Below are 6,588 nucleotides of genomic sequence, written 5' to 3'. Positions count from 1 at the left end.
CAATGCTTTGATTCACATAACGAGTTTCTAACAATCAACAATCGGCTTGATTCTTCGTTTTTACTCGATAACTCATACGAGAATCAAGTAGATTTTTGATTAAAGGTGAACCCTCATAGCTTATGGTATTCAAAGGTTAAATCATCACAAATCTTCGATTCTACAAGCTCCGGAAGGAGGTTCGGCGCGTGGATTTCGCGTGAAGCCGAGGATTCGGTGGACGCTTTGAGGAGTTGAGGCGTTGACGCTGCGAGGAGTTGCAGCGAGGTCGATTGGTGGATTCCTATCGATCGAGGACCGGCGAAGATCACCATCAACAAGAAATCGGTAAATTGAGTCGTGTATTTTTGTCAAAATCACTTGTACTCAAGTTTTCTTAGTGAATTTTCTTCGCATGATCGGTCCCGTGGGTTTTTCACTCCGAATTGGAGTTTTCCCACGTTAAATTCTCGATGTGCTGTTTTATTTTCCGCTACTTTATTTTATTTGCATCGAGATTTTCGAGTTTGCCGTTTTTACACCTATTCACCCCCCTCTAGGTGTTACTTACCTTTTAGATCCTCGCGATCCATATCTTACATGTAGAAAAACGTCAACCGGACCTACGAAGGGTCAACTGGGTTAGTATCTAACCCACATATAAGGAATACTAAACTGACAACCCCACAATTAATCCCACGAAAATCGGTTTTCCAAAACCGATTACCGTAACTAACCGAAAGTCCCGAAAATCACACCGGGACCCACGACGTGTCCCGAAACTCACCGACTCACATCATGAGTCACCCGCTACCACACAACACCATAATAAGGGTGTCCTGGCGGCAAACACGTAGACTCACATCGAAATGATTATCGTCGGATAACCGCTTCGATCCGAGTTCCTGTCGCTCACTCGTCATCTCCGAACTCTCGAAACGATGTAAGTGAGTAGCCAACCACGCTCAGCAACAAATATAATGTGCTCAAACATCGTTGGAAGGAATCCAAACCGAAACCACGTTTCGTCGGTGAATTTCGCCAAAAAATATAACGAAAATCGATATTCGATTTTCGAAAAGGCCTCGGATCTTGGACAATCAATCCAGAGGTCACTCGCCACCCGCATATACTACCTACAGCAGCCACGAAGTGTACATTTGCACAAAAGCCCCCACAAATACCTAAAATCATATTATTTTATGTGGTTTTCGAGGTTTTACGTCTCGACAGCACAAATCGAGGGTTTTCAAGGCCGGCCGAGACACATGCTGACAGGTCTCGATGTGCCAGAGGCCGTGCTCATGATCAGGAACACAGGCGTCCACTGTGGAGAGCGCCGGATTGACACAAAGTTCAGCGAACTGGGCGGGCTGAACTTAAACTGCGCTTATCTCGCAAACTGGGGGCTTGCTGACCCTAAAGAAGATGAGCACGATGATCGGCACTAATCAGGGATCATCGTGCTCACTTCCGGAAGCATCGGGGTGCCCTTGAGTCACCAAAACAGTGACCCGAATTGGAAGTGATGTACAAAATAGCTTAATAAAAGCTTATCGGGCCAAGGGGGGCTTGGTTGGCCGGTGGCTGCTGGGCAGCGGGCGCGCCCGCGACAGGTAGGTGTGGGCGACGGAGGGACGCCAGGGCGTGCGTCGGACGGTGACAGAAGGCGGTAGCAGCGGTGGGAAATGATGCCCTAGACGCAGGAACCCGTGGAGAACACAGCCTCAGTCCGGCTGATAGGGAGCTCCGGCGGCGGGGGCATCGGCGTTGGACAAGTACGGCCGACCAGGGGGAGCCGGTGCTCATACTGGCCAGAGGCGGAAGATGGCGGCGGCGACATTGGAGCAACCCGAGCCCGCATTGCTCGGCTCGGGTTTAGCTGGTCACAGAGGCCACAGCAGCGACCGGGGAGCTTCGGGTTGACGGCGATGGTTTACCGGAGACTAGAAGGAGACGGCCCAGGTGGTGCCGAGTGGCGGTAGCGGTGGCGAAGCACCCTGAACCCGCACGAGCTCGACTCGGGTTCAGGGGTTCATGGCTACCATGGCGGCAGCCGGGGAGTCTCGGGGTGGCGGCAGTCGGCGGGGAGGGTCGCCGAAGGCTCGGGGAGGCACTGGTGAGCGACAGGAGGAAAACGGACCCTTCACTTGTGCTCAGTTGGGATGGGGAGCCAAGGGAGCAATGTGAAGCTGAGGGGAAGAGAATGTTGCATTTTCGGCGGCCGAAGGTGCACGCCGGCAACCGGGGTAGGCGCGACGAGGGTAGGGGAGGGTGGTGAGGCGGCTGGGGAGATCTCAACTGAGGGTGGCTGGCTAGGCTAGGGTTTCCTCCATGAAAACCCTAGCTAGCACCTTTAAATAAGGTGGTAAATTACAAATAAGTCTACCAATGATCAGTATTTTCAACCGAGTTCTTCACAGCGCGAGTAAACCGCGCAGATGTACCTCCACGTTCGAAATCGCATAAAATGATACATAAAATATAGGGTGTTTTGCGGATTTTCCGTTTTGCCAATTTCGACCCCTTTGCGAACATTTTGAATTTTCGGGAGATCCGTCCGTCGGATTTGTGAACGGGCTGCGCCAGCGCGTTCAGCACGACAGGGGCATAGAACTCACAATTTTGTTTTGTTCGAAAAGGTGGCCAATTTGCGACGAAAGCCATCATCTCTCTAATTTCCAAAAACCACACACACACACACACCCACACCACACCCACATATATATATATATATATATTATATCATCGAAAACAAATCGGTAGTAAAACGGCTCGTTTACTACCGATAGTATTCTAGCTCAACTCTCTCTCTCTCTATATATATATAGATATATATATAATATATAATATAATATATATATCAAATAAACCTCAAATTCACATTCAAATTGAATTTCCCACTATATATTACCTAAACATCCTCGCACCCTACTACCAGACACACACCGACACCTGAAAGTGTTACCAACCAAGAACACAAGGAACAAAAAACCCTCTTTGCGATAAAACCCCTTTCTTGAAAACCTGCATCATAATTAAAATCCGTCATGCCATTGGTCCAGAATATCAACGCAAAATGAAGCCCACACTATATATACAGTGGTCTAACTTAGGTAGTCATTTGTTCGGCGAATAAGGGGGAATAAGCTCTTGTTCTCCTTTTGTTCCCAGACGTATGTTTGTCCCGCAAACAATATTCCTTGATTTTTGAAACAAGTTGGTATAATCTGGAAATGCTGTTACCCACCGTTTCCCGAACTAGCTTGTTTAACGCTTGATGAGAACAAGATTAAATTAAAATCTAAATATAATTATGAACAGTAACTAATCTAATTAATCTAATTAATAAGTAAATCATTAATTATTATCTAATAATTAAATAATTAATTTTATTTATTATTAAATAATAATATAATTAATATATATTATTATTAATTTATTATTTATTTTAGCAATATAATGTAAATAATAATAAATTTATATTATATTATTTAAATTAATTATTAATAATTAATATATTTTATATTTATATATTATAATAATTATTATTCTTAATGATAATGCAAATGATTGATCGTTATTATTATTATTATAATTTAATTATATAATAATAATAATTATTATTTATTATAATAATTATTAATAATATAATTATTATTTATTAGATAATCGAATTTATTAATTATCTATTTATAATTAATAATTATTATTATTATTAAATAAATCTATTATCCTTAATTATAATCATACTATTATTATTCAATTTATTATTATATTAATTATAATCAGAATAATAAAAAACATTAATTTATTAATAATTAATTAATAATTCTTATTCTTAATAATTAGATAATGGATATTATTATTAATTTATTATTTATAATTAAATAATAATTATTATTATTATTTATTAATAAATATTAATATTAATTATTATTAATAATTAGATAATCAATATAATTATTAATTTATTATTTATAATTAATTAATAAGAATAATTAATAATTATTATTATTTATTAATAATTAATAATAATAATTATTATTATTATTATTAATTAGATAATTGATATTATTAATTAATTATTTATAATAATTACTAATAATTAATATTATTTATAATTAATTATTAATAATTAATTTATTATTTATTTTTAAATATTATTTTGATGTTAATTAATTAAATAATATAATTTTAATTTCAATTATTCCTCTTGTTCCAATCTAACCAACCAAACACTATTTATTTTATTCTTAGGAACAACCAAATTTTAATCCAAACGCAAAATTGGTCTAGTTCCTTCTTATACCTAACTTGTACCTATCCCTTGAACTAGCAGTTTTTACTTATATTCGAACCAAACGCAGTCTTAGAGAATTAAATTTTTCTAAGAGATAAGAAATTATTTTAGGAACAAAATATTTGCAATTTCTACTAATTAAAAGATATCTCTCAACGACAATTTTTGGAAGTAGAAATTGGAAACTCAAGAGTTAAACTTTTTTAAAATTGCCAAAGAAGTCACGAACTAATGTGTATATAAGTTTCCCTTGAAACTTGGGCAACTCTAATGTATTAATTTGCCTTCATCTACTTGGTATATTTGCATTCTATCTTGCTATCATTCGTCAAAATAAATTTTCTTGATCCAAATCATATTTTTGTCTATATAACGCCACTATTAACCCGCTACTTTTACACCTTAAAAGTGGGGCTAATTGAAACCATTCATCATTTTGGTGGATGGATATATAATTAACAATATGAGAGTGCAACGACTGCTGAGCTCCTAATTGTACAATTTAGATATACTTTAATTGTTAGTTTATTCGAGAGTATCTGAAATTCAGATACTCTCGAATAAACTAACAATTCAGATATTCGAGAGTATCTGAAATTCAGATTCTGAATGAGATAAAGTTAATTAGGCAAATTGCATAAGTTAATGAGACCAAATGCAGTAAATTAATATAGCCATGTATGGAATGGAAAAGGAAAATGCACATTCGTAGACACGTATACAATGGGAAGTATTAAAACTAAATAGTAAGACAAGTGAAAAAAAAATGTAGGTTTTTGGATGAATGACCGACCATCCCTAAAGCAAGCGGTAAAGGGCTTGATGGTTGGTACCTAAGGTCCCGACTTCGAATTCTAGCTAGTTTATTTACATTTCCAGTTAAATTTATTTCTAACTGAAATAAACGAACCGAATAACATGCTACCTATCTCTCAAAAAAAAAAAAAAAAAGTTTTGATTGAATGAAGTACTGTACGTGTTTATAGATTGCATTGCTCATTCGGAAAATATAATGACAGAAGTAGTTGATAACTCTACTAGGATAAAATATTCCATCCAGTTATATTTCACTGAGCTTCTTCCTTTAGCCTACAAATAAAATTTCTGTACATAACACCATTGATCACTGGACTTTTGGTGAAATTTTGTTTAGATCATTAAATTTTACTTTGTTCCAAACTAAGCATTGAACTTTAATTTTTATTTCAATTAAGTTACTGCTCAAATTTTAATTGAATTTTTTTACAAATAATAGTTGAAAGAATTTAAAATTTAATGACCTAAATAGAATTTTACTAAAAGTTCAATGACTAATAATACAACAACAAAATTTAAGTTCAATGATCTAAATTAAATTTTATTAAAAGTTTAGTGACCAACCAACGATGTAATGTGTCCAACAAAGTAACATACAATCAAAGATGTGCGACTGATTGTTTGTAGTGCATGTCGTTGTGCTCTCACATTTGTAAAGGAAATCAAATTTAAGTATAAAAATTAAAGTTAAAGTATATTCTTAATTTATATTTTAAATTTAACACTACAACAAAAACGGTTTATAGTGACACTTTTAAATATAGGTACATGTCAAAAAGTGCTGTTAGCTAAAATTACCGATATTTTTAAAAAGTGTTGCTATATGTGGGGTCGCTAAGTATATAGTGACAGTTAAAGAGTGTCGCTATAATCTAAAAGAGTGCTGCTAATTTACCAACACTTATTTAAGCATTTAGCAACCGCCGAAATTCTATCTCGTTGGCTGCGGTGGCGGAGGAGGACGACAGGAAAGGCTTTTCGTCTAGAATTTCAGTGGATTGAGTGAAGAGAGAAGAAAAGNAAAGTCTAGATTTTTTTTTCCCTCTTGACATAGTAGCACCATATGTGATATTAACATCAAATAAAAAAGTTTACTTCTTAGTAACAAGGACAAAAAAAAGTATGGTATCATAATTACTAGTGTTCATATGACCTTTTCTTCTTCTTCTTCTTCTTCTTCTTCTTCTTCTTCTTCTTCTTCTTCTTCTTCTTCTTTTTTTTAAGAAAGTCCAAAGTCTATGTGATTTTTGAGAATAAAAGAAAAAAATATAAGAGAGAGATTCGAGAGAGAAGTTGGCGGGGGAGGGTGGGGGGAGGGAATTACTTACGGGATGAAGCTTGGGGAGCGGCGCGGGGTGAGTTGAGCGGCGCGGGGAGAGGCGTGGGTTTTTTTTATTTATTTATTTTTTTAAGTCTAATGGATGAAGGTTATTTTAGTAATAAGATAATTAAGTCGGGATTCAATTTTCAATCTGGGGTACGAGGCCGTC

Source organism: Ananas comosus, linkage group 16, assembly GCF_001540865.1.
Source record: "Ananas comosus cultivar F153 linkage group 16, ASM154086v1, whole genome shotgun sequence".
Lineage (NCBI taxonomy): Eukaryota > Viridiplantae > Streptophyta > Magnoliopsida > Poales > Bromeliaceae > Ananas > Ananas comosus.
Note: the sequence above shows the minus strand (reverse complement) of the source record.